This window comes from Hyperolius riggenbachi, chromosome 10 (genome assembly GCF_040937935.1).
Source record: "Hyperolius riggenbachi isolate aHypRig1 chromosome 10, aHypRig1.pri, whole genome shotgun sequence".
NCBI lineage: Eukaryota > Metazoa > Chordata > Amphibia > Anura > Hyperoliidae > Hyperolius > Hyperolius riggenbachi.
Window position 1 is genome coordinate 56445370 of NC_090655.1, and position 24048 is coordinate 56469417.

The 24048-nt window shown below is 45.2% G+C and overlaps 1 long non-coding RNA gene across 1 annotated transcript in view; it reads left to right on the plus strand.

The window, feature by feature from the left end:
* LOC137533928 (uncharacterized) overlaps nucleotides 1-23417 on the plus strand; it is a 49257-nt gene extending 25840 nt beyond the window's left edge. Inside the window, exon 3 of the long non-coding RNA XR_011024250.1 lies at nucleotides 23356-23417. This is a non-coding gene — a long non-coding RNA (uncharacterized lncRNA). The remainder of the gene's footprint in view (nucleotides 1-23355) is intronic.
* Nucleotides 23418-24048: the final 631 nt, after the last annotated feature.

Here is a 24048-nt window from a genome sequence, read left to right on the forward strand (position 1 = left end):
ATAACAACAATCCTAGTCTTGGTGTGAAGTCCTTGGTTTCAACACCTGGCACTAGTCTAAGGTCTGAGCACTTACACAAAGTAGTCACGACAACAGACCGGGAACAAATGAAGACTGGAGGCTTAAGAAGCGGAGGCACACTTCCAGCTACTCCCCCCACGGAATCTGCCAATCGGCGCGGCGAGAGTCATCAGTGACGTCAGCCGACCGGCAGGTCAGCTGACGCGCCTTCTGCCCGCATAAAGGTCCTGTCTCCGCGCGCGCCCATGCGAGACAGAAACCCTATGAGCTGGAGATAACATCGTTCCCGGCATGCTAGATGCCAAGGGAACGGATAACGCTTGAGAGCCAGGGAGAGAGGCGGCTGCAAACCCCCCGTGCAAGTCAGCAGCCGCCAGATCCATGCTTGTTACATTAGTGTTTTTTCACCTTATGCTTTCAAGCTTTTTACCTCCCATTCATTTACCAATAACTTTGTCACTACTTATCACAATTAAATGATCTATATCTTGTTTTTTCTGCCACCAATTGGAATTTCTTTGGGTGGGACATTTTGCTAAGAATTATTTAATTCTAAATGCATTTTAACAGGAATATTAAGGAAAAAAATGGGGGAAAAAATCCTTATTTGACAGATTTCGGCCATTATAGCTTTAAAATAATACATGCTACCATAATTATAACCCACATATTTTATTTTATTTGAGTATTTTTGGGTGTGTGGGAGGTAAACAATTAATTTTGAAGGTAAAAGTGTGCCTATTCATTTAAAAAATGTATGTAGATGTAGTTTTACTATTTGGCCCCAAGATGGCCTCAGTCATATTTTTTTTTTTTTGCTTCCTGTAAGCGTACTTACAGGAAGTGAAGAGGGGATGTGTAACAGAACAATCTCGGCTTCTCCATAGAAGTCAGTGATCATTCTAACGGGGACTTAGATCATTGAATGGGAATTGCGTTCCCATTCATTGATCTCCAGGCTAGCCCCCCCCGCGGGAGTCCGTTTTTTTCATGGACGTAGCTCCACGGCCAGCATGCCGTTTTTGGACGTAGGAGCTATGTCCTGAAAGCTAAAGTAGTTAAACAATACCAGTTGCCTGGCATGTATCAGTAGTGTCTGAGGGCTCAAACCCACTAGCAGCGCTTTTCTAAACGCTAGTGATTTGAAAAAGCTCTTGCTAATGCAATGCTACGGGGGATTTTTATAAATGCACATCCCCCTAGTGGGATCACACCCATAGCATTACATTAGCAAGAGTTTTCAAAATCACAAAGTGCTCAGAAAATCGCACCTAGTGGGTTCCAGGCCTGAATCACAAACACACCTGAAATATGCAGTAAATGCAGTCAAACTTAAAGGACCACTATCGCAAAAAAATGTAAAGTTTAAAATACATGTAAACGCTTACAAATAAGAAGTACATTTCTTCCAGAGTAAAATGAGCCATAAATTACTTTTCTACTATGTTGCTGTCACTTACGGTAGGTCATAGAAATCTGACGGAAGTGACAGATTTTGGGCTAGTCCATCATGGGGGATTCTCAGCATTGCCTTTATCCTTTTATAAAGGCACTCCCTGAAAAAGGAAGAACTACTGCATCTGCGCAGTGCCCCCACGGACAACGTGGCCATGATTGACAGTGGCGCTGCACGCAGGCGCAGTAAGGACGAGCTCAAGGTCGTCCTCTGCACCATGTGGGGAGCCCGGGAGGGGAGTGGTCAGTGTGGGACAGTCTGCTGCAAGGGGCTGGAGAAAGCTCCAGGTGAGTAAAGCTGATTTTTTAATTTTAGCCTGATGATTCCTTTAAGTATCTAAACCCAATGGCAGGTTTAATTTAAGAATAACCGATACGTTTGGAGAAAAAGATAAATGAGTGGCACTCCCTACTCATACGAGCGTGCTGTGAGTGTAACAGAGGAAAATTGTATCTCACCAGACCCACCGCGATCTCCTGCTGTACTTCCATTCGGACGTGTGCACAACAGATAATGTGGTACGCAGCGTAACCAAGCGTCTGGTGAGACGCGAACCGGCCATCGCAAGTCCCACCTGGTGCCCATCACCCCCACCTCCATCTCACCGCCACCATCCAGGCCATTATATGAGAATGTAACTGGAACAAGATCGCATATGCTGTCACATGCACTTTGGAAATAATAAACAGGACAGAAGGTGCCCGGAGTCTACTCTTCTTCTTCTTTGATGACAATAGTAATTTAGGAATAACACGATGATTTTATATTGTTTTGATTCCTTTTGTCTTGTTTAAATTATCCAGTAACCCACCTTTAAAATGAATGAGTGAAACTATTTTTCTGCTGTTTTATCACCTCTATGGACAAATCACAAAATAGTCAATCGGTCCGGCAGATCTGGAGGGGAAAGACTGGTATATACCGGATTGTTAGACGTTGCCTCATCTCCGCGTTGTAATGCCCAATTGTTATGCACCGCAGCTGTTGCAATTTAGAAGCTTTTTGAAATTTACATGGGGCAGCGACATTTTATTAATTACGTCCAAATAATATTTTTATCTTCCAATTAACTTCCTGGTCTTTTCTATAAACCTTTGTTATAAGCGTCGCTTTGGGAAATAAAATCAAATAGAATCTGTGAAGGTCTCTATTAAATATATTTTTGTTCGTGTCCTTTGAGGAATGAAATGTGCCTCAATGTTTTGTATTAGGAGGAGATTAGTTTATTGCCGACACAGGCGCAGTGTGCAGCCAAGCGAGCATCTATACAGATTACCAGCAGATCCTGTCTACAGGAAAACTTCACATGTCCAACTTGTGTTGCTAAAATAATCTTCACTTTAAATCCTGTGTCCACAAATAACTTTCTGGAAGAGGGTAAGGTGGATAGACAGCATATGTGATGCTATGAACATGCCTCTGCAAAAGCCCATAGAAGCTGTGATTGATTGACAGAGACATCTTGGCCAATATGCAATTCACTTTTTTTCCTGATTTTTCTCCCAGGTGATATTTTCAAAATTGCCAAGACAATGCTTTGTAAACCACTTGCAAGCAAACAAATAATCAAAATAATTTTGATAGTACTTTTTCACTTACTTTTTGGTACTTTTTCCATTGCAAAGTGCTGAGTGCAAAGTGCTGAAAAGTTATTTCAAATTGGAGATTAAAAATTATCTCCTAGGACAGTGTTTCTCAAACCTGTCCTCGTGACTCCCCAGTGGTGCATGTTTTGCAGGCAACCTAACCTATGCACTCACCTATGCACAGGTGGGGTAATTAGTGTCTGAGCTAACTGGATTTCATGTATCTGAGACACTAATTACCCCACCTGTGCATAGGTGAAGTTGCCTGCACCGTTGGGAAGTCACGAGGACAGGTTTGAGAAACACTGTCCTAGGAGAAGACTCAAGATTCGAAGTTGACTAAACGAATGAGGAGGAGCCTTTCCTTCAGGGCTTCTTGAAAGGTTTGTACCAAACTCAGCCCACCACCTGTCACTGTCTCCCCTCACTGTGCAGGGGCGTAACTTCAAATCACGGGGGCTCCTGGCAAAACTTTGATGGAGCCCCCTAATGTTCACACCCCTTCCCGTGCCTCCTATTGGTGTCCCTCACATAAAACAAATCTGGCCATCATGATCTTCACAGCCATAAGAAGAGTCGCCACAAAAACATCTAGTGCCCTGGCAATAGGAGAGATGAGGGGGGAGGCTACAACACCTTAGAGTGCGAAAGAGAGGGGGAAAAAAACATTTTAGGAGGAAACATTGGATCCACTTTCACAACTTCCTCAGCTAGTTGAATTAATGTGTTCCAAAGGATGTGTATAACCCTACACAGGCTGTATGAACTAACCTAGCTGCCTAATGGGATGCAAGTTAACAGCCAAAATGCTACATACAGTATTTGGTGGAAATGCCCTATAGCGGAAATACCATATATATACTCAAGTATTGGCCAACCTGGGTACAAGCCAACCCACTAACTTTTACCTTAAAAAACTGAAAAATGTTTGGCCCGGGTATAAGCCAGGGTAGTAAAAGCCACAACACCATTTACAGCCTTGGCCGGCCACAACCATATATTAGAAAAGCAGCATAAATTCAGCAGATTGCAATAATAAGCCAAAACATAGACCTACAATGGAGATGGACATGAAAAGAACTCCTGTTGCAAAGTTTAAACTGGCATAAAGATAAAGCAAGGAATGCAGAGCCACATAGTCATGTATCTAAAACTTGATATAGGAATGCAAAGATTCTCACCACTTAGTAGACACTGTCCCTGTATGCGTTCCAAGGCTACAACTCGAGATGAGGTTAGCTGGAACCTCCCATGGAAATGCCAAGTGTGTGGTCTCTCTCAGATGATGCACCACTGTACATATAGTGGGGGCACTGTGGGGGTTACTCAAAGAGTAGTGACTCGAGTATAAGCCGAGAACTTTTGGACCATTTTTTTTGGCCCAAAAATTAGGCTTAGACTCGAGTATATGCAGTATTTCATAATCAAATAATCTGTCTAATATCCAGTGTTCTGGGTGGTTGTGTTAGTTTAGAACTAATAGGTCTGCTTCTCAGTAATAAGCTTCGTACACAGGGGCTGTAACTACAAATCATGCCCCCCCCCCAACATTTACACCCCTTCCCTTGCCTATTCCTGGTGACCCTCCAAGCCTGATGGCCCATCATCTGCGACCACCTAACGCCGATGTGCAGTCGCAGAGTGGCTCTACTGGGATCCCCTACTGCCAGTTGGTGTCACGGCGAGATTAGCAGGGAACAACTTCTCGCTCAAGCGCCCATTCCCTGCAGACAACTCAGGGAGCCACCGCGAACAGCTTGCCAGCCGCGATCGGAGGTGGCAGGCTGACTTGAAGGGAAAAAAAAGGTAATGAGGACATGCCTGGCAATTAACTGTCCCTCGGATGGGCTCACAATCTAGGGCGCTCCCTCAACTATGGTATTAGCTCTCTATTGGTCCTGTGCTGCTCATAATAATCACTTCTATAGATACTTTGAATAGTAGTAATCATTAAACTGTTCCCCATTCCCTCTTTGCACCTCTGGCACTGTAGTTGCCATTGGCAGGTTTTGGTGCGCCGTTTCAATGGTTATGTATAGAGTGCTGGGGGGGGAGGGGGGGCAATGTAAAACTTGCATCAGGGCCCACAGCTCCTTAGCTATGCCACTGGTGGAAAATGTCCAAGTTGTCATAGAGATGATATTATGAAAAAGTTTATAAAAATGTGAATGATATGGATAGACTTAATGTATCAAGGTTAGTTAACAAACATCGATATCTCAGCGATGGTTTGCATGTTCTGCTTACATCAGAGTATTGTAATGTATCCAGTGTCTGGAATTATATACTGCTGTCCTTGTATAATCTGTGCTTATCGTTTCTGCATCGTTAATATGATTCGTGGAAGTTAATATTATTATCAGGAGTACAAAGTGCGTAGGCAGCAACTGTTGGGAAAGAACTTTGCTCATGCAGAAACAAATAAAAATGTTTAAAACCAGGGCCAGTGCAGAAACATAGTGATACACATAAATATATATAACAACCCAAGCTTTTATGTATGTGTTTATGCAGCCCTTAGCTACTTTTAAAGTAATGTTGGACAGACCAGTTTTCAGATTTCTGGCTTCTTTCGGTAACTTAATAACGCTCACCAACATCCTATCGAGTCATTTAAAGTGAACTCAGGGTAAGATCGATATGAAGGCTGTCATATTTATTTCCTTTTAAGCAAAACCAGTTGCCTGGTAGTCCTGCTGATCCTCTGCCTCTAGACCCTGAACAAGCATGCAGCAGATCAGGTGTTTCTGACATTGTCAGAGCTGACAAGATAAGCTGCATGCTTGTTTCTGGTGTGATTCAGACACTACTGCAACCAAATAGATCAGCAGGGCCGCCAAGAAAATAGTACTTATTAAAAGGGAATAAAAATGGCAGCCTCCATATCACTCTCACCTTGGGTTCGCTTTAAAGTGTGTTGTCACTCTGGCCTTGCAATGCTAGAATCCTGTCAAGGCCCCTTTTATGCTTTGTCCTATCCTAGGCAATTTCCTTAAACCACTTCCTACTCTACTTGTATACCTTCCCTTCCTTATGTTGGCAACAGCCTCTGGGCCTGCCCCACCCCTTAAAGGAAAGCAGAGATAATGAAATACGCAGCTTTTATACTTGCCTGGGTCTTCCTCCAGCCTTATGCCGGCCATGGGCTCCATCGCCATTCTCCTTGGCCCCTCCATTCCTGCGCAGCTGTGATGTGCTCCCGTCACGGGGAGCATTCTTCCCCTGCGCAGCTATTACTGCGCAGTCACTGAATGGTCCGCTATACGAGAACACGAAGGGGCAAGCTCAAGGCCAAGGCCGCGCATGAGCAGTGAACCACTACTGGCCAAGATTTAGCTATATTCCGGGGGACACAGCAGAGGAACTGAGTGGCCCACGAGATCTGCGATGGACCCCACGGCCGCCATGAGGCTGGAGGAAGCCCCAAGTAAATTTAAAACCTCTTTAAGGTGAAGTGAGATGACAATCAGTGATGAATTTATTTTTAGCAAATATAATGTAAAATTTGACCTTCGAACAAAAATGCCTTTCGAAAATAATTTTGTAATAGGTTTGTGATGTTTTGTGTTTTTTGAGAATTTTTGAATTAAAAGGAGTAATTTTTTTTTTTGCCTCAGAAAGAAACATTTGTTTCCTTTGACCATATTGCAAAAATACAATGTATTTTCATGAATATATTCTCTAAATCGATGTGAAAATGACTTTGGAGAACATTTGCAAGCAATACTGATGGCAATCAGTGCTGACACATGGGGTCACAGCAATTTTCTATACTCTTGGTTCTACACATGTACATCATAGACTATGTACTTCTATATCAATAGTTACCATGATGAATACTTCTAATTTTGCATAGAGCAGTTACTATTGGTGGTGCCCTTATCCCTTTTGCCTTATGTGTGTGTAGGGGTAGGCATCATTTTAGATGTTTATGGGAGATAAACATGGCAACCAAGGACCACAGGGGCCCCTCAAGGATGTGTGCTGTCGCCGTTCCTCTTCACCCTTTAAACAAACAACTGCAGGTCCACGGCAAACTCTGTCAAAGTTATCAAGTTCGCTGATGGTACCACTATAGTGGGCCTCATCTCTGGGAATGATGAGCAGTAGTACCGCCACCAGGTTGATAGAATTTGCCAGTGGTGTAGGGAGAATGGCCTAGTCATCAACACTGGAAAAACCATTGAGCTGATTGTTGACTTTAGAAGGCATGCTCCCACTTCACCTCCAATCTGCATTGATGGCACGGAAGTTGAAAGCCTCCCCTGTGCACGCCTCCTAGCCCTAGGCACTAAAATTTCCAAGGACCTGACTTGGAAAGCCAACACGACCTCCACCCAGAAAAGGTCCAGCAGAGACTATTTTTCCTCTGCCAACTGAAGAAGTTAGGCATGGCCCAGGAACTTCTGACGAGTTTCTACACCACCACGATTGAGTCTGTCCTCTGCTCATCCATCTTGGTCTGGTACGCTGGCTCCTTCGCCAACAACAGACTCAAACTGCAGAGGGTCATAAGATCAGCAGAAAGGATCATTAGGGAACCTCTTCCCTCCCTGGATCAACTTTTTAACTCCAAACTGCGCTCCAGAGCTCGGAGGATCATCAAGGACCCATCTCACCCGGACTTCCGCTTCTTCAGCCAGCTTCCCTCGAGCCAGAGATTCCGATCCATCTACACCAGGACCACAAGACACAGGAACAGCTTCTTCCGTTCAGCTGTCAACTCTTTGAATTCTATGGACTCTTCTCACACTGGACAAATTTAGCGTTCAACTCAAGGTTTTGTTATGTTTAACTGCTGTATTTTTTTTAATTATTGTTTGCATTGTATGTCCGAAATAAAGGATTCTGATTCTGAGATAACAGCGGTTGACAACTGTCAAGCAAGCAACATCTCCCTCTGCACATATATATGTTTTCCTATAGCATTGTTACTAGGAGAGTTTATAGAGAATGTTAGTTGGTGCTGTCCGTTTCTTTTTTTTTTTTTTTTCTTTTTTTTAAATCTCTGCCAACAGTAAAGATGCTGACCTGCTAACTCACAGAGGTTCAAACAAAATGAACAAATTACGGTACACAGCGGATGTCAATCATTCCTTCATCTGTCTTCTATTTTTAACTATCCGTCTATAGGCGCATATAGCTCATGGAGTAACGCTATTTCAACACATACTGTATCTTGATCTGAGGAAGGTGCTTTAGGCTGTGAAACGTGTTGTCGTTTTGAACAAAAAGTGTGAATTCATGAATCATTGGGAAGCTAAGCCCACATGTATCTTCTTATTTTTACTTTTTAGTTTAGTTTTTAGTCATATTTTATCTTTGTTGGGGTCCTTCAACTTTGCTTCTTGTTTTCAAGATAAGAATGTTAGTTTAGTTCAAGCCATTTTAACATCACTCAAATCGGACTGAAAAAGACAGGTTTTTTTCCAGCTTTTTGGCAACTAAAGAGGAACTCTAGTTAAAGAGGAGCATCAGCTTAAACAAATACAGTGGCTTGCAAAAGCATTTGGCCCCCTTGAAGTTTTCCACATTTTGTCACATTACTGCCACAAACATGAATCAATTTTATTGGAATTCCACGTGAAAGACCAATACAAAGTGGTGTACATGTGAGAAGTGGAGCGAAAATCATACATGATTCCAAACATTTTTTACAAATCAATAACTGCAAAGTGGGGTGTGTGTAACTATTCAGCCCCCTTTGGTCTGAGTGCAGTCAGTTGCCCATAGGCATTGCCTGATGAGTGCTAATGACTAAATAGAGTGCACCTGTGTGTAATCTAATGTCAGTACAAATACAGCTGCTCTGTGACGGCCTCAGAGGTTGTCTAAGAGAATATTGGGAGAAACAACACCATGAAGTCCAAAGAACACACCAGACAGGTCAGGGATAAAGTTATTGAGAAATTTAGAGCAGGCTTAGGCTACAAAAGATTTCCAAAGCCTTAAACATCCCATGAAGCACTGTTCAAGTGATCATTCAGAAATGGAAGGAGTATGGCACAACTGTAAACCTACCAAGACAAGACCGTCCACCTAAACTCACAGGCCAAACAAGAAGAGCGCTGATCAGAAATGCAGCAAAGAGGCCCATGGTGATTCTGGACGAGCTGCAGAGATCTACAGCTCAGGTGGGGGAATCTGTCCATAGGACAACTATTAGTCGTGCACAATTGAGGCTTGGGTAAGACAAAAAGTTCTGCTGCTGTGAAACTGTTCAAGAAACACCAAGCCTTTTCAGTTCTGCTGAGTAGATTTTTAGTCTGGAGGTTCACTGAGATCAACGAAAAATAAATTATACATATCTGGGACTTGCTCCAAGCCCCTTCAGGCTCATCAGTCCCTTGCTGTCCTTCCTGGCCACCTGGATTCTTCACTAGGTGGTGCGGTAATTCAGCCAGTCGGGGCCAGTCGGCACAGGTGCAGTCCGGCCGTGCGCACTCTTCCATTATGCTCCCATCAGAATGCTCTTGGTGATGAGAGCATGATGGGGCGCGCATGCATGGCTGAGCCGAGCATGCGCAGCCCTCCCCCCACTCGCGGAGCAATTAGCAGAGGATACAGGTGGCCTGGGAGGATGGCGTAAGCCTGAAGTAGGCCGAAGGAAGCCCCAGGTATGTATACACCTTCTACTAAAAATGACTTTTTAAATATCCCACAATTTTATTTTATATTTAAATCTAGTGTTTACTGTTTCATTGTCTCTGCTCAATGACACCTTCATTGAAGTATGCCAGAACGCAAATCTATAAACTATTGCCCCTTTTTAGCTCTTTCCTGCTCTCAGAAGCCATTTACTGACAGGAACGTGTTTTATGGCTGTAATTACTTATCAGTGAGGGTTATGCTATAGTCTTAGCCGGTCCTTACCCGGACAGAAACTGTCACTTGCATACCTGATGTTCAACTCTTTCAGGCAGAGAAAGAAAAAAAGGAACACAGCATAGTTATCTGTGTGCTTGGCACTGTACATACACATGCCTATCTCATCCTGTCACATGTCACCTCGACTGTCCTGTAACTAGAGTTCTTCCTTAGTTGCCAAAAAGCTGAAAAAATCCTGTCTTTTTCTGTCTAATTTGAGTGATGTAAATGGTTTGAATGAAACACGCAAGGTAACATCTGGGTCACAGCAGTTCTTGCCCCATCTGGTGTCAGACAAGCAAGATGTGGATGTAGCGAGTGTGACATGCACAGAACAGCACATGTCAGCGTTTAAGTGATTAGTGCGTTCCCTCGGATTCAATCAGAGATTAGTAGACTCTGCATTAATTTCCACCTGTGGCCGCTGCTATTTGTGTCCTAATGGGCACAGCGTATTTACCCGGCCATGCGTAACACTGTTGCCTCAGTAACAATAAGAATAGACTCCTGCAGGTAGATAAACATTACTATATCAGTGATTTTCCTGCAGCAGATGCTGCCCTTCAGATATTCTCATAAAACCTAGGAAAAAGTCGTATAAACTTGTGTAGGATCTCAAAAAGGGAGAAAAGAAGAAGGCATTTATATTGACTTTATTCATGCTGGCACTGAAGAGTTTTTAGTGATTTTAAAGAGAACCCGAGGTGGGTGGTTTGGGGGACAAATGGGACACAAAGGCATGTTATCTGCCTCATAACATGCCTCTGTGTCCCCAAACCGCTGCTTTCTGTCCCCCCACCGCCGCGATATAGCTCCCGAGATTAGCAACAATATTTGTCGCCATCTCCGAGGTAAACACAGGGAGAGGGATTCCCTGTTCAAAACACCTGCCAGGGGTGTTCCTGCAGGGTTTCCCCAGCTGCCTTTGGGAAGCTCTCTCTCCCTGGCCGTGCCCCCTGCTGCTTCCCCACCTCCCTGCATGCTATGAGAGACAACACAGTCTCTCAGTGCAGCGCCGTGACCCAGAGGTCACCAAAGTGAAAATGGGCTAGGGAGGCCCACGGGGGCGGCGTATTTTGCAGCTACCAGATACGCTCAGCCCCCAGATCAGGTAGCCTACTTTTTTTGTTTTGTTTTTTTCAGCCCACTTTGGGCTCTCTTTAAATGTTATGGTCTATGGGCTTGATTCACTAACCGGTGCTAAGCAGGATAGTGAGCCTTAACACTTTGTGGGAGCAAACCAGGGCGCTAGGGGCTTGATTCACTAAGACAAATTCACTAAGACAAATAGCGTGCCTTATTAGAGTTAAGGGGCCTTATCAGAGTTAGCATGCCTTATCAGAATAGCATATGCTATTCTGATAAGGCACACTAACTCTGATAAGGCCCCTTAACTCTAATAAGGCACCAATAAGGCCCCTTATCTCTGATAAGGCACGTTAACTCTGATAAGGCCCCTTAACTCTAATAAGGCACACTAAGCGGCTTTTCACTCCAGCGCTAACACTTAGAGCCAGTTAGTGAATGAAGTCCATTGTGTTCTTTCCAATACGATAACGAGTGGTGCTTTATATATAGGTGTCCTCTTCTCCCCTACTTTTTTATAGCCCACAGTTTGCTAGGTCGGAGGTAAAAAACTAGCTGGGGGCAGAAAATTCATTTCTGTTGGTGAGGACTGGAGAACCAGAGTTTGGCGAAACCGATCACTCCACCCTATTCCAGAGTCTACAGATAGCATTGGTGTTCTCAAACTCTGCTCAATTAAATTGAAATAATCTATTCTGAGGACTAAAGGTGGCCACACACACACCATACAATTTTTAAAATTCAATAATTGCAATCATTTTTTCTGAGTATAACATTTAAATAATCTGACCAATGTACCACACACGTGTGGTGAATTATGAAAAAAAAAGATTGTTTTTGGAATTGTTTGGAAGTATACATAAATAAAATGATCCGATTTTACTGAAATTCGATAAATATGATTGGATCTCCAAAAAAACCAAAGGATTTTGTTTTCTCATTCGACTGAAAAATCTGGTCAGATTTCCCATTTTTTCAGATTTTTATCGATCCGGAATGCTGAAAATTTTTCTTACATTTTTGTAATAATTGTATGGTGTGTGTTAGATTGTCAATTTATTAATATACACACCCTAGAAATTTTATCAGTTTCCAATCATTTTTATCATAATTGGGGAAAAATGTAACATAGGTGCGTGGTACATTGGTCATATTTTTGAAATGTTACAATCAGTCAGAAAAATTGATTGTAATTCTTAAATTGAACAGATATTTAAAACATTCAATTTCATAAAAATTTATCAGAAAAACCCAGCACTCCTGATAGACTTTTATCGAATAAAAACGGGAAATCCAATCGGATTCCTTGCTCGAATAAAAAAATAAAGCTTTACATTTTTCTGAAAATCAGATCGTTTTTATCAAATTGCAGTAAAATCGGATCATTTTATTGTATTGTGTGTAGCCACCAAATCACACCCAGGCAGCTGCTGTAGCGCTGCTGTGCACTAGTGTTGTCCCCCCTTAGCCCGGAGATCAGTGAATGGGAACATAGTTCGCATTCATTCATCTAAGTCCTCAGTAGAAAGAGCGATGGCTTCTTGCCGTCTTTCTGATAAAAAAAAAAAGTTTCCCATCCTCCTTCTGCTTCCTGGAAGCTTCCAGGACTAGAACATTTTTTTAGAGTGTGGCCATCTTCTGGCCAAATAGTAAAACTACATCTACATACATTTTTTAATGAAATAAACACACATTATTACATTTAAAATTAACGTTTTACCTCCCACACCAAAAATTAACCAAATAATTTTTTTTATGAAAAAAAATAAAAAATTAATAAACAAAAAACAAACCTAAACATAAATAGTTACCTGGTGGTCTGAACTTTTTTAATATGTACGTGAAGAGGGTATATTACGAACATTTCTTAAATTATAATCTTGTAAATAGCGATGGACGCAAAAAGGAAAAAATGCACCGTAAGTTCCAAATAAAATATCGGCACCATACATTGTGATAGGGACATAATTTAAATGGTGTAATAACCGGGACAAATGGACAAATAAAATACACAGGTTTCAATTATAGTAGCATGTATTATTTTAACCACTTGAGGACCGCAGTAATAACCCTCCCCCCCCCCCCCCCAAAGACCAGGCCATTTTCAGTTAAATAGGCCACTGCAGCTTTAAGGCCAAGTTGCAGGGCCTTACAACACAGCACACAAGGGACCCCCCCCCCTTTTCTCCCCACCAACAGAGCTCTCTGTTGGTGGGATCTGATTGCCCCCCCCCCCCCCCCATTTGTTTGTTTTTTTCTTTCACAAATATTTATTCCTCTTTATTTTTATTAAAGATACAGTCTTTTCCCTCTCCATCCCGCCGCCAGTCAATCACAGCGATCGGCTGTGTCATAGGCTTCAGCCTATGAGAGCCAATCACTCTCTGTTGCCCCATGGGGACAGCCGTGTCACAGGGCTGTCCCCAGTACAGCGCTGCTGCAGATCGCAGCTCTGTACAAAGTAATTAGATGGCAGTTTTACCATCTAACAGTCTCCCGAGCGGCGATTGCCGCTCGGAGACTAAAGGCGGGGCGGAGCTCCGCCTTCCGAACAGGAGATGCGTGCGCAGCCTGTGCGATCACCTGCTAGCCCCATAGACGGCCATTCACACCAATCGGTGTGGAGCGGTCCTGGGGTTGCCGCACTGCTCACGACAATTGGTGTGGAGCAATTGGCAAGTAGTTAAAGCTATAATGGCTGAAAACTGAGAAATCATGAATTTTTTCCATTTTTTTCTTAATATTTCTGTGAAAATGTATTTAGAAAAAAATATTTCTTAGCAAAATGTACCACCCAAAGAAATTCTAATTGGTGGCGGAAAAACAAGATATAGATCAATTCATTGTGATAAGTACTGATAAAGTTATTGGCAAATAAATGAGAGGTGAAAATTGCTCTGATGCATAAGGTTAAAAATACCCACGGATTGAAATGGTTAAGGCCCAGTTCACATTAGACTTAAAAAACGGTCTGTTCCCGGATCGGAAAAAAACGAATCGTAACATTCACATCCGTCCATTCAAATTGATCTGTTCTGCACAATCCGCTGAACGGACCGCACGTTTCCTGCTGCACCAATTTTTTCCGGACCGTTGAGGCCAGGGAAAATGGAATCTGAAGTGCTGCATTGGGGGCAATGAAAACACGTAACGTTTCTTTCACACTAGTGAAGAAACAGACCATTCTAAATATAAAAATACACTTTGGGGGTGGGGGTATGTGGGGAAACGGAATGGAAGCAGTGGAACAGAAACGGAATGGCAACAGAGTGAAAACAGATCCGATCGACCAGTGATCAGTTCCATTTTCACAGATCCGTTTGCCACTCCAACGCAAGTGTGAAACGGGCCTACTGTAGCATAAACTGAATGGCAATGCCAGTAATAAAGCTGAATAAGGTAATTGAACTGTCTCCACTAATTTTTGTGTTCATTTTTATTTCAGCATTTTAAACTGCAGTGCTCAATCATCATAATTTTATTTAAAACAATTTTCATTAACGTATTCAAACATCAGCATTTCTGTCTTTAGTTTTCAGAAAGCTACATCTTAGCTTATTGCTAAGAAATGTCTTGCAGTTCTGACGTGGAAATGTTAAGCCTGAAAACAGGATCAATGAAACAAAACCGAAATCCTTTAATACTCTGGCTCTGCTTGCATGCACCGCTGCAAAGTCAGGAGAATGTCAAAACAGATCCAAATCCCAAATTCTGGCTGCCGCACATGTGCCCTGTGCATGTGTAAGTGTGTATGCAGTATACAGCTTACCAGGCATCATGTAGGATACCAGCAGGGACTTTTTTTTTAAGTAAAGGCATTCCAGGCCATTGTCTGGAGTGCCATTGGTCATGGGGGTTGCCATGCCCCTGGATTAAGCCCCACCCTCGAATAAATTCCCGACCCTGGACTAAGGCGCCAGAAATGCAGGCGATAGAACACTCCATGGAGTGTTCTATCACCTGCTTCTGCTGCGTGTGTGCAGCAGCAGGAAGTTTGGTGTCCTCCTAAGAAGCAGCAGCATTGCCCGTTCCTGAAGAGCAGACACCTCAAGGTCTGGATAGTGTAAGTTGCAGGCAGCCTCCACTGTGTCCCTCTCTTCCACCACTCACCACCCCATGCATAGTGCCTCCTTCTGTCCCCCTGTGCTTCCTTCTGCCTCCTTGTGCCTCCTTCACCCCCCTGTGCTACCTCTGCCCCCCTCCCCCCCCACCTGTGCCTCCCTCTGTTGTCCCCCTGTACCTTCTTCTGTGCTACTTTGTGACCCGCTTCTGTCCCCCCTATGCCTCCTTCTGTCTCCCTTTAAGCTGTCCTATTATTGTCTTCTTACCATTATAGTCAGGGAGTTCTAAAATGTTTGCCTCCTTTTCCCCACCCACTTTCATTATGATGGGCAGTGAGCAGTGCCTGAATCCCCTTGTTTGACTACCTGGACCTCTGGAATTCCAGTGATGACATCATGCTGGGGCTTCTGTTCTGATCTATCTTTGCGTCTGGACGTGAGCCACCAAATTATCCGCTTAAATGAATAATTTGACAATTGAACCAATATACCATGCACGTAGTTATGATTGATTTTTCCAAAAATTAAAAATAAAATTAACATTTTGTTTTTATATTTTTTTCATTCGTTTTTTTCAACACATCCAATCAAATATTTATTAAAAAAAATATTTTCTCAATGGTAAAAACTTTTTTACATTTTCAATTGATCATTTTTATCAAAAATGAGAAAATCAATCAATCTGGTTGCATTGTGCATGGGCATCTTTTCCATTGGCCGCCTGCAGGGCCATGGGCCCAAGACTTTGCAGGGTGCAGTAAGACATCAAGGGGACCCCAGCAGAATACCCTTTACTGTAAATATTTAGCTCTTTCTCTCTTCTCAGCCTCTTGAGCTTTGTATGTCTTAAGCTTTATACAAACGTCCAATTTTGATTGGCCAATGACGGACCAATTTTAACACTATGTAGTAGTGTTGGGCGAACAGTGTTCGCCACTGTTCGGGTTCTGCAGAACATCACCCTGTTCGGGTGATGTTCGAGTTCGGCCGAACACCTGATGGTGCTCGGCCAAACCGTTCGGCTGCATGGCCGAACTAAGAGCGCATGGCCGAACGTTCCCCGAACGTTCGGCTAGCGATGTGATTGGCCGAACGGGTCACGTGGTTCGGACCCGAACGCGCTCTGATTGGCAGAACGGTCACGTGGTTCGGGTAAATAAATACCCGAACCACGTCATATCTCCGCCATTTCTCTGTGGGTTTAGCTTTGGGTAGGCAGGCAGGGTAGTTCGCTCTCCAGCCACGCTAGCCAGGGTCCCCCCCAGTCATTGTGTGTCGCTGCTGGGAACAGTAGTACACCGCTCAGCCAGACTATATAGCATTGTTTACTGCCACTCTGTGTACACCGCTCAGCCAGACTATATAGCATTGTGTGTACTGCCACTCTGTGTACACCGCTCAGCCAGACTATATAGCATTGTTTACTGCCACTCTGTGTACACCGCTCAGCCAGACTATATAGCATTGTGTGTACTGCCACTCTGTGTACACCGCTCAGCCAGACTATATAGCATTGTGTGTACTGCCACTCTGTGTACACCGCTCAGCCACACTATATAGCATTGTTTACTGCCACTCTGTGTACACCGCTCAGCCAGACTATATAGCATTGTTTACTGCCACTCTGTGTACACCGCTCAGCCAGACTATATAGCATTGTGTGTACTGCCACTCTGTGTACACGGCTCAGCCACACTATATAGCATTGTATGTACTGCCACTCTGTGTACACGGCTCAGCCACACTATATAGCATTGTGTGTACTGCCACTCTGTGTACACCGCTCAGCCAGACTATATAGCATTGTTTACTGCCACTCTGTGTACACGGCTCAGCCACACTATATAGCATTGTTTACTGCCACTCTGTGTACACGGCTCAGCCACACTATATAGCATTGTGTGTACTGCCATTCTGTGTACACCGCTCAGCCAGACTAAATAGCATTGTGTGTACTGCCACTCTGTGTACACCGCTCAGCCAGACTATATAGCATTGTTTACTGCCACTCTGTGTCTGCTGGGAACAGTAGTACACCGCTCACCCGCCACTGTATAGCATTTCTGTACTGCCACTGTACTGCTGCCAGTCAGCGTGTACTTTAAGGATAAGTGAAATGAGGAAGAAATCCGGTGAAAGAGGGAGGGGCAAGGGAAGAGGTGTTTCCCCTGACGGTTCACGTACAGGCCACAGGGGAGCACCCAAGAAAACCCACTCAATACCGCCCATGTTGTCCAGGACAACAACCCTCACAGATCCAAAAGAACAGGACCAGATAATTACTTGGATGACCTCTCAAGCGTCCAGCAGTGGGTTAAGCAGCACCAGCACATCACGCACGAGGTCCGAGTCCTCAGCCAGTTACAAGGAGCCAGTGGGCACAAAGCTGACACAACCGGCAGCGACACCACGCACACAACTGCCAGATAACCAGTCCGATGAATTACCTCAGGACACAATGGGGTATTCGCAGGAGCTATTCCCAGGCCAACAAACTTCCACCTTTGAAAGGTCAATGGAGGAACAGCCAGAAATGTTGTGCCTGGATTCACAACCATTAACTGTGGGAAATGCACCGGGCACTGAAATACAAGGTGAGTCCGAGGACTTTGAAACCCAAATCCCAGAGCAAGTTGGGCAGGAGGGGTTGCAATTGCAGGAGGTCGGCCGAGAAGCTCTGGAAGACGACGTTGGAGTGAGCTGCGCAGAGGTTGTTCTGGGGAGCTCTACTCCACGGCGGCGGCCCCCCACAATGACATATGACGAGTTTGAGGAGATGGAAGGGGAGGGTATGGACAATGTGGACAGAGACCCAGATTTTGTTTGTGAACGAGAACATCGCCATCGTAGCAGCAGCACAGATGAGTCTGTTGAAGAACCCACTGCTGCACGAGTTCGCCTTGTGCCACAAGGTAGGCGGCGCGCAATTTCAGGCACCACAAGCGTGGAAGTTCAAGTGAGAGGCAAAAGAGGAGCAAACAGAAATCGCCAGCAAGGCAGGTGCTCCAAAGTCTGGGCTTTCTTTGAAGACTGCACTGAGGATGTTTCCATGGCGATTTGCAAGGTGTGCAAGACCCGCCTGAGCAGGGGGAAAAGTATTAACAACCTCTCCACCACCAGCATGAGCCGCCACATGCTATCCAAACATCTCACTCTTTGGGCAAACGCGGCAGGACAGGGTACCAGCAACACTGCCTCCCTTGGGTTCACCAGACTCACCACCAGACCCGCCTCAGCAGCAGCAGTAGCCCAGCCATTGCGTGGTTCACAACATTCACAAACATCAGACGACGCTGACACTGTCACTTTCCGGAGTAGTGCTCTTGAGGTCTCCCAGTGTTCATCAAACACAACAACCAACAGCCCTTCCGTGTGCAGCGCTACGGTTCAGTTGTCTGTGTCGGAGATGTTTGAGCGCAAGAGGAAATTGCCAGCAAATGACCCCCGGGCCGTGGCATAGCCAAGCTTCTGGCCTGCGAAATGCTGCCATATCGAGTGGTGGAGACAAACAGCTTCAAGGGCATGATGTCAGTGGCCATCCCACGTTACGTGGTTCCCAGCCGCTACCACTTTGCGCGCTCTGCAGTGCCTGAGTTGCATGAGCACGTGGTCAGCAAAATAACCCGAAGCTTGAAGAATGCCGTTGCCTGCAAGGTTCACCTCACCACTGACACCTGGACGAGTGCGTTCGGCCAGGGTCGATACATCTCCCTTACCGCGCACTTTGTGAACCTTGTGGAGCCTGGCAGCGATTCCTCACCTGCTACGGCACGGGTGTTGCCCACGCCGCAAACAGCTGCACCGCCGTCCCTCCCACTGGATAACAACAGCAGCACCTACCTCTCTGACTCCTTCTCCTCCAACGCATCTCAAAGCTGTACCTCATCCGGAAACGCTAACCCAGCACCAGCAGCAGTAGGATCGTGGAAGCAGTGCAGCACTGCTGAAGCTGATCTGCCTTGGGGATAAGCAGCACACAGGGGAGGAAATTTGGAGGGGAATAAAGGAACAGACGGATTTGTGGCTGGCACCGCTGGACCTGAAACCGGGCATGGTTGTGTGTGATAATGGGAGTAATCTCATTCGCGCTTTAAGGTTGGCTAAGCTGACACACATCCCTTGCCTGGCGCACGTGATGAACCTAGTAGTTCAGCGGTTCCTGAGGACATACCAAGGCGTGGCCGATCTTCTGTTGAAGGTGCGACGAGTGGCCAAACATTGCAGAAATTCCAGTACTGCTTCGGGGGCACTCGCCAAGATGCAGGAGGGCTTCAATCTCCCCCACCATCGCTTGCTGTGTGATGTCCCTACGCGCTGGAATTCTACGCTGCACATGCTAGCCCGCTTTTGTGAGCAGAAGAGTGCAGTGGTCCAGTACATGACGGCGCAGTACCGAGGCGCATCCGGACAGCTGCCAAGCTTCTGTGGATCCGATTGGGCCAACATGTTGGACCTCTGCCAAGTCCTCCAAAATTTTGAGCAATCCACGTTGCTTGTGAGCAGTGACAACTCTTCAGTCAGCATTACCATGCCACTGCTGTGTTTACTGAAGAGGTCAATGTTGAAAATCAAGGAAACAGCTGTCATGATGCAACTGGGGGAATCTGAAGGAGAAAACGATCAGCGTGATGGTACCAACATCAGGCCATCCGCCTCAGGAAACGCTGGCCCCAGCAGCTATGACGAAGAAGAGGAGAAGGAACAGCTGGAGTTGGAGCAGGAATTTCATGCCACCACTGACGAGGGCCAGAGCGGTGCACGTTGGACTTCCACAATTCAGCGCGAATGGTCAGCAGAAGCAGACCAGGAGGAAGGTGACGACTATGATGCATCACAACAACTATCACAACGCTCACAAGAGGATGATGAGGATTCTGGTAGGACTCTGGCACACATGGCTCAATTCATGCTAGACTGCATTGAACGCGACCCACGCATTGTGCGCATTCTGGACAACACCAATTACTGGGTTTATACCCTTCTGGATCCACGGTACAAACACAATGTTCCAAAACTGCTTGAAGAAAGAGTCAGACAGGTCAAAATGGAAGAATACCAGCAGGCCCTTGTGGAGACTTTAGAGAGGAGATTGACATCCTCCCCCTCCTCTAGCCAGTTGTACGCCGACAGACTGACTTCCGCAAACCCAGGACGACCAGGAGGGCAGCAAACAACGCAAGCCGCAGCTAGTGCCCAAAAGGGAATGGTATCGGCAGTGTCCTTGGAGTGGGAAAATTTTCTGACACCCATGCAGCAGCAGCCCACTGAACAGCAAGCGTGCAGATCCACCTCCAACACCGATAGCCTGGAGAAGATGGTCAAGGACTACATGTCAGATGACGTAGCTGTGTCGAACAATCCATCTGCACCCTTCAACTATTGGGTATCGAAGCTAGACACCTGGCACGAACTGGCAATGTACGCAATAGAGGTGCTGGCTTGCCCGGCAGCCAGCGTTATGTCGGAACGCTGTTTCAGTGCTGCCGGAGGCATCGTCGCAGATCGGCGTATCCGCCTCTCCACAGAAAATGCAGACCGTCTGACTCAAATTAAAATGAATCAATCCTGGATTGGAAACGACTACGCAACACTCCAGGACCCCAACCAAGTAACATGACCAATGAACATCTGGGATGGTTTAGCGTTTCCGGTCCCTGTTTATTGAACCTCTCATCTGTATTACATTTATGACTGCATGGCGGCAAAAAGCATTGCTGCTATATCCGCACGCTTTTTGTCCTCATGCAAGGCCTGGGTTGTTGTGTCTCAAAAAGCATGGCCTTCTCCTCCTGCGCCTGCTCCTGTTCCATCACGTCTGCTGCTGCTGGGTTAGCGTTGCCGCGTGGTCCCTGTTTATTGAACCACTTATCTTTATTACATTTTTGACTGCATGGCGGTACAAAGCATGCTATCCGCACGCTTCTTGTCCTCATGCAAGGCCTGGGTTGTTGTGTCTCACAAAGCATGGCCTTCTCCTCCTGCGCCTCCTCCTGTTCCATCACGTCTGCTGCTGCTGGGTTAGCGTTGCCGCGTGGTCCCTGTTTATTGAACCACTTATCTTTATTACATTTATGACTGCATGGCGGTACAAAGCATGCTATCCGCACGCTTCTTGTCCTCATGCAAGGCCTGGGTTGTTGTGTCTCAAAGCGTGGCCTTCTCCTCCTGCGCCTCCTCCTGTTCCATCACGTGTGCTGCTGCTGCTGCTGGGTTAGCGTTGCCGGTCCCTGTTTATGGAACCTCTTATCTTTATTACATTTATGACTGCATGGCGGTACAAAGCATGCTATCCGCACGCTTCTTGTCCTCATGCAAGGCCTGGGTTGTTGTGTCTCAAAGCGTGGCCTTCTCCTCCTGCGCCTCCTCCTGTTCCATCACGTGTGCTGCTGCTGGGTTAGTGTTACCGGTTCCTTTTCCTGGAACCTCTTCTCTGTATTACATTTATGACTGCATGGCGAAAAAAAGCATGTTACCTGTGCAAAGAAACATGACATTTTCCACATTTAAAAGACAGTTTTTCCTTTGAAACTTTACAATCAATTTTCTCAAAAACTATAAGCGCTTTTTCAAATATTTTTTTTCCTCTTGTACCCACTCCCAAGGTGCACATACCTTGCTAATTTGGGGTATGTAGCATGTAAGGAAGCTTTACAAAGCACGAAAGTTCGGGTCCCCATTGACTTCCATTATGTTCGGAGTTCGGCGCGAACACCCGAACATCGCGGCGATGTTCGGCGAACGTTCGCGAACCCGAACATCTAGGTGTTCGCCCAACACTACTATGTAGTATGAGAGCTAACCTACACAATACAATGAATATGTGTTTGTAACGGTTGGGTGTAGCAACTCAGATGTTTGATTATATGGTGATATGCAGAGTCACCAATAATGCAGACACTATACCTGATTATGTGAAGATCTGCAGAATCACCAATAATACTAGTATAGCCAAAAAGGGTGCTATGAGTGTAGTGCTTGGTGCAACCGTAATATAATAGTTTGGTGAGACCTCACCAGAGGGGCTGGTGAAGTACAATCAGTACACGGACAGTATAATAGCGTACAAGCCCCAGCGCGCTGGAGATGCTGATACTGAAGAGATAGAATCTCCCAAGGAGCGGGTGATTCAGACTGTACTGCAGCCTAGTGATCACCTGAGGAGCAGGTGATTAAGACGGTACTGCAGCCTAGAGGACACCTGAGGAGCAGGTGATGCAACAATACTGCGACTAGTGATCACCTGAAGAGCAGATGATTCTATACTAGAAATCCCTCACCAGAGGCTAGGCCCACTGGTGAGGACAGAGTGGTCAGACAGGCTAAGTTCGGCAACAGAGAGGTTAGAATCGAAACAGAATCATGAGGCAAAGGATAACGGGTAAACAGGCAGAGGTTCAGCAACAAGTCAGATAGGCAGAAGTACAGAATCAACGAGCAGATGCAAGGTCAGAGAATAGCCAGAATCATACACAGATAATCAATAACAATATAGCAATCTCCTAGTCTAGGTGTGAAGTCCTTGGTTTCAACACCTGGGATCTAGTCTAAGGTCTGAGCGCTAACACTAAAGTATTCACGACAGCAGACAGTTTCTAAATGAAGCTCGGAGGCTTAAGAAGCAGAGGAGACCTCACCGGCACGCCCCCTGCAATCAGCCAATCCTGGGCGCCGTGAGACTCCTCTGACGTCAGCCGACCAGCAGGTCAGCTGACGCCTCTCCTCCTAGCATAAAGGTCCTGTCTGTGCGCGAGCCTGCGCGCGACAGCGACCTTATGGGCAAAAGAAAGCCCAGTCCTTGGCTTCCTAGACGCCGGAGGAACGGGCAGGAGCACAGGAGCAGCTGCGGCGGCGGTGCTGTTCGCCGCAGCTGTCGCCCCCCAGGTTACATCCGTCCTCGGCGACCCAGATGCAGGGGGAACGGGCGGAGACACGGAGGCAGCTGCGGCAGCGGTGCTGTCCGCCGCAGCTGCCGCTATATTTTTTACAGTAGTGTAATATAACTCCGACTGTAACCCTAGTATACAAATAAGCTAACGGATGTTCGCCATTCATGATGAGCACAGCCTATTTCACATGGATGTTTTATATTGGTATTTTATCCTTTATTTGGTACTAAGGCATTCTTATTATGTATTAGATTTTAAGAAAATGTTTTATACAACCTTGGACAGTCATTCTATTGTAGAACTATGAATAAGTGCTTAGCCAAATGTTTCTGATTTTCCCATTTTGTTTTTATTTTATTTATTTTTTTTGCTCTGATTATTTCCTGATGAAGTGGGATTGAACCCATGAAATGCATTGCACTGTGGAGTACTTGAATAAAATGTATTGTTGACCAAAAAACAACAGAATTTTTGTCTACTGATTGAGGAGGTAAGTCTACCACGATCTCCTCTTTTAAATGTTTTTTAAATGTATTTTATCCTGGTATTGATGCCTCTATTCCAACCTTCAGTTTACCTACACAATCTGTCCATCGTATTCAAAATCAGTTGGCCCTCATACTACATGGTAGTGGTAAAATTGGCCAATCAAAATTGGATGTGTGTACCAGTTTTTAGTCATCAGCCTCACTGACTACCATTTGTTACTGTGCATGGAAAAATTGGGCAGGTTTGTTGGCTGCATTTGCAGTTGCCTGTGATCATCAAATTCCTTTGACTATATATTTTATTGTTACTGCTTTTTCAATAAGATTTTCCGCTAGTATCTTCTTGAAATTCCCCAGTGAGTTCCTGTAAAAATAACAACAATGAACTTGCAAAAAAAAAAAAAAACATCATCATCCAAGTCAGACTTCTGGAACCATTAAAAAAAATGTATAATAATGAGTCACTGCATTTGTCACTCGTATGAACTTTCTTACGACTCTCTGCAATACTTCCTCTACCTGAAATAAATCCTCTGACTAATGTTCTACGTCAAACATAAGTCAGGATTCTATTTCCCAGCCACTAAAGATACTTTT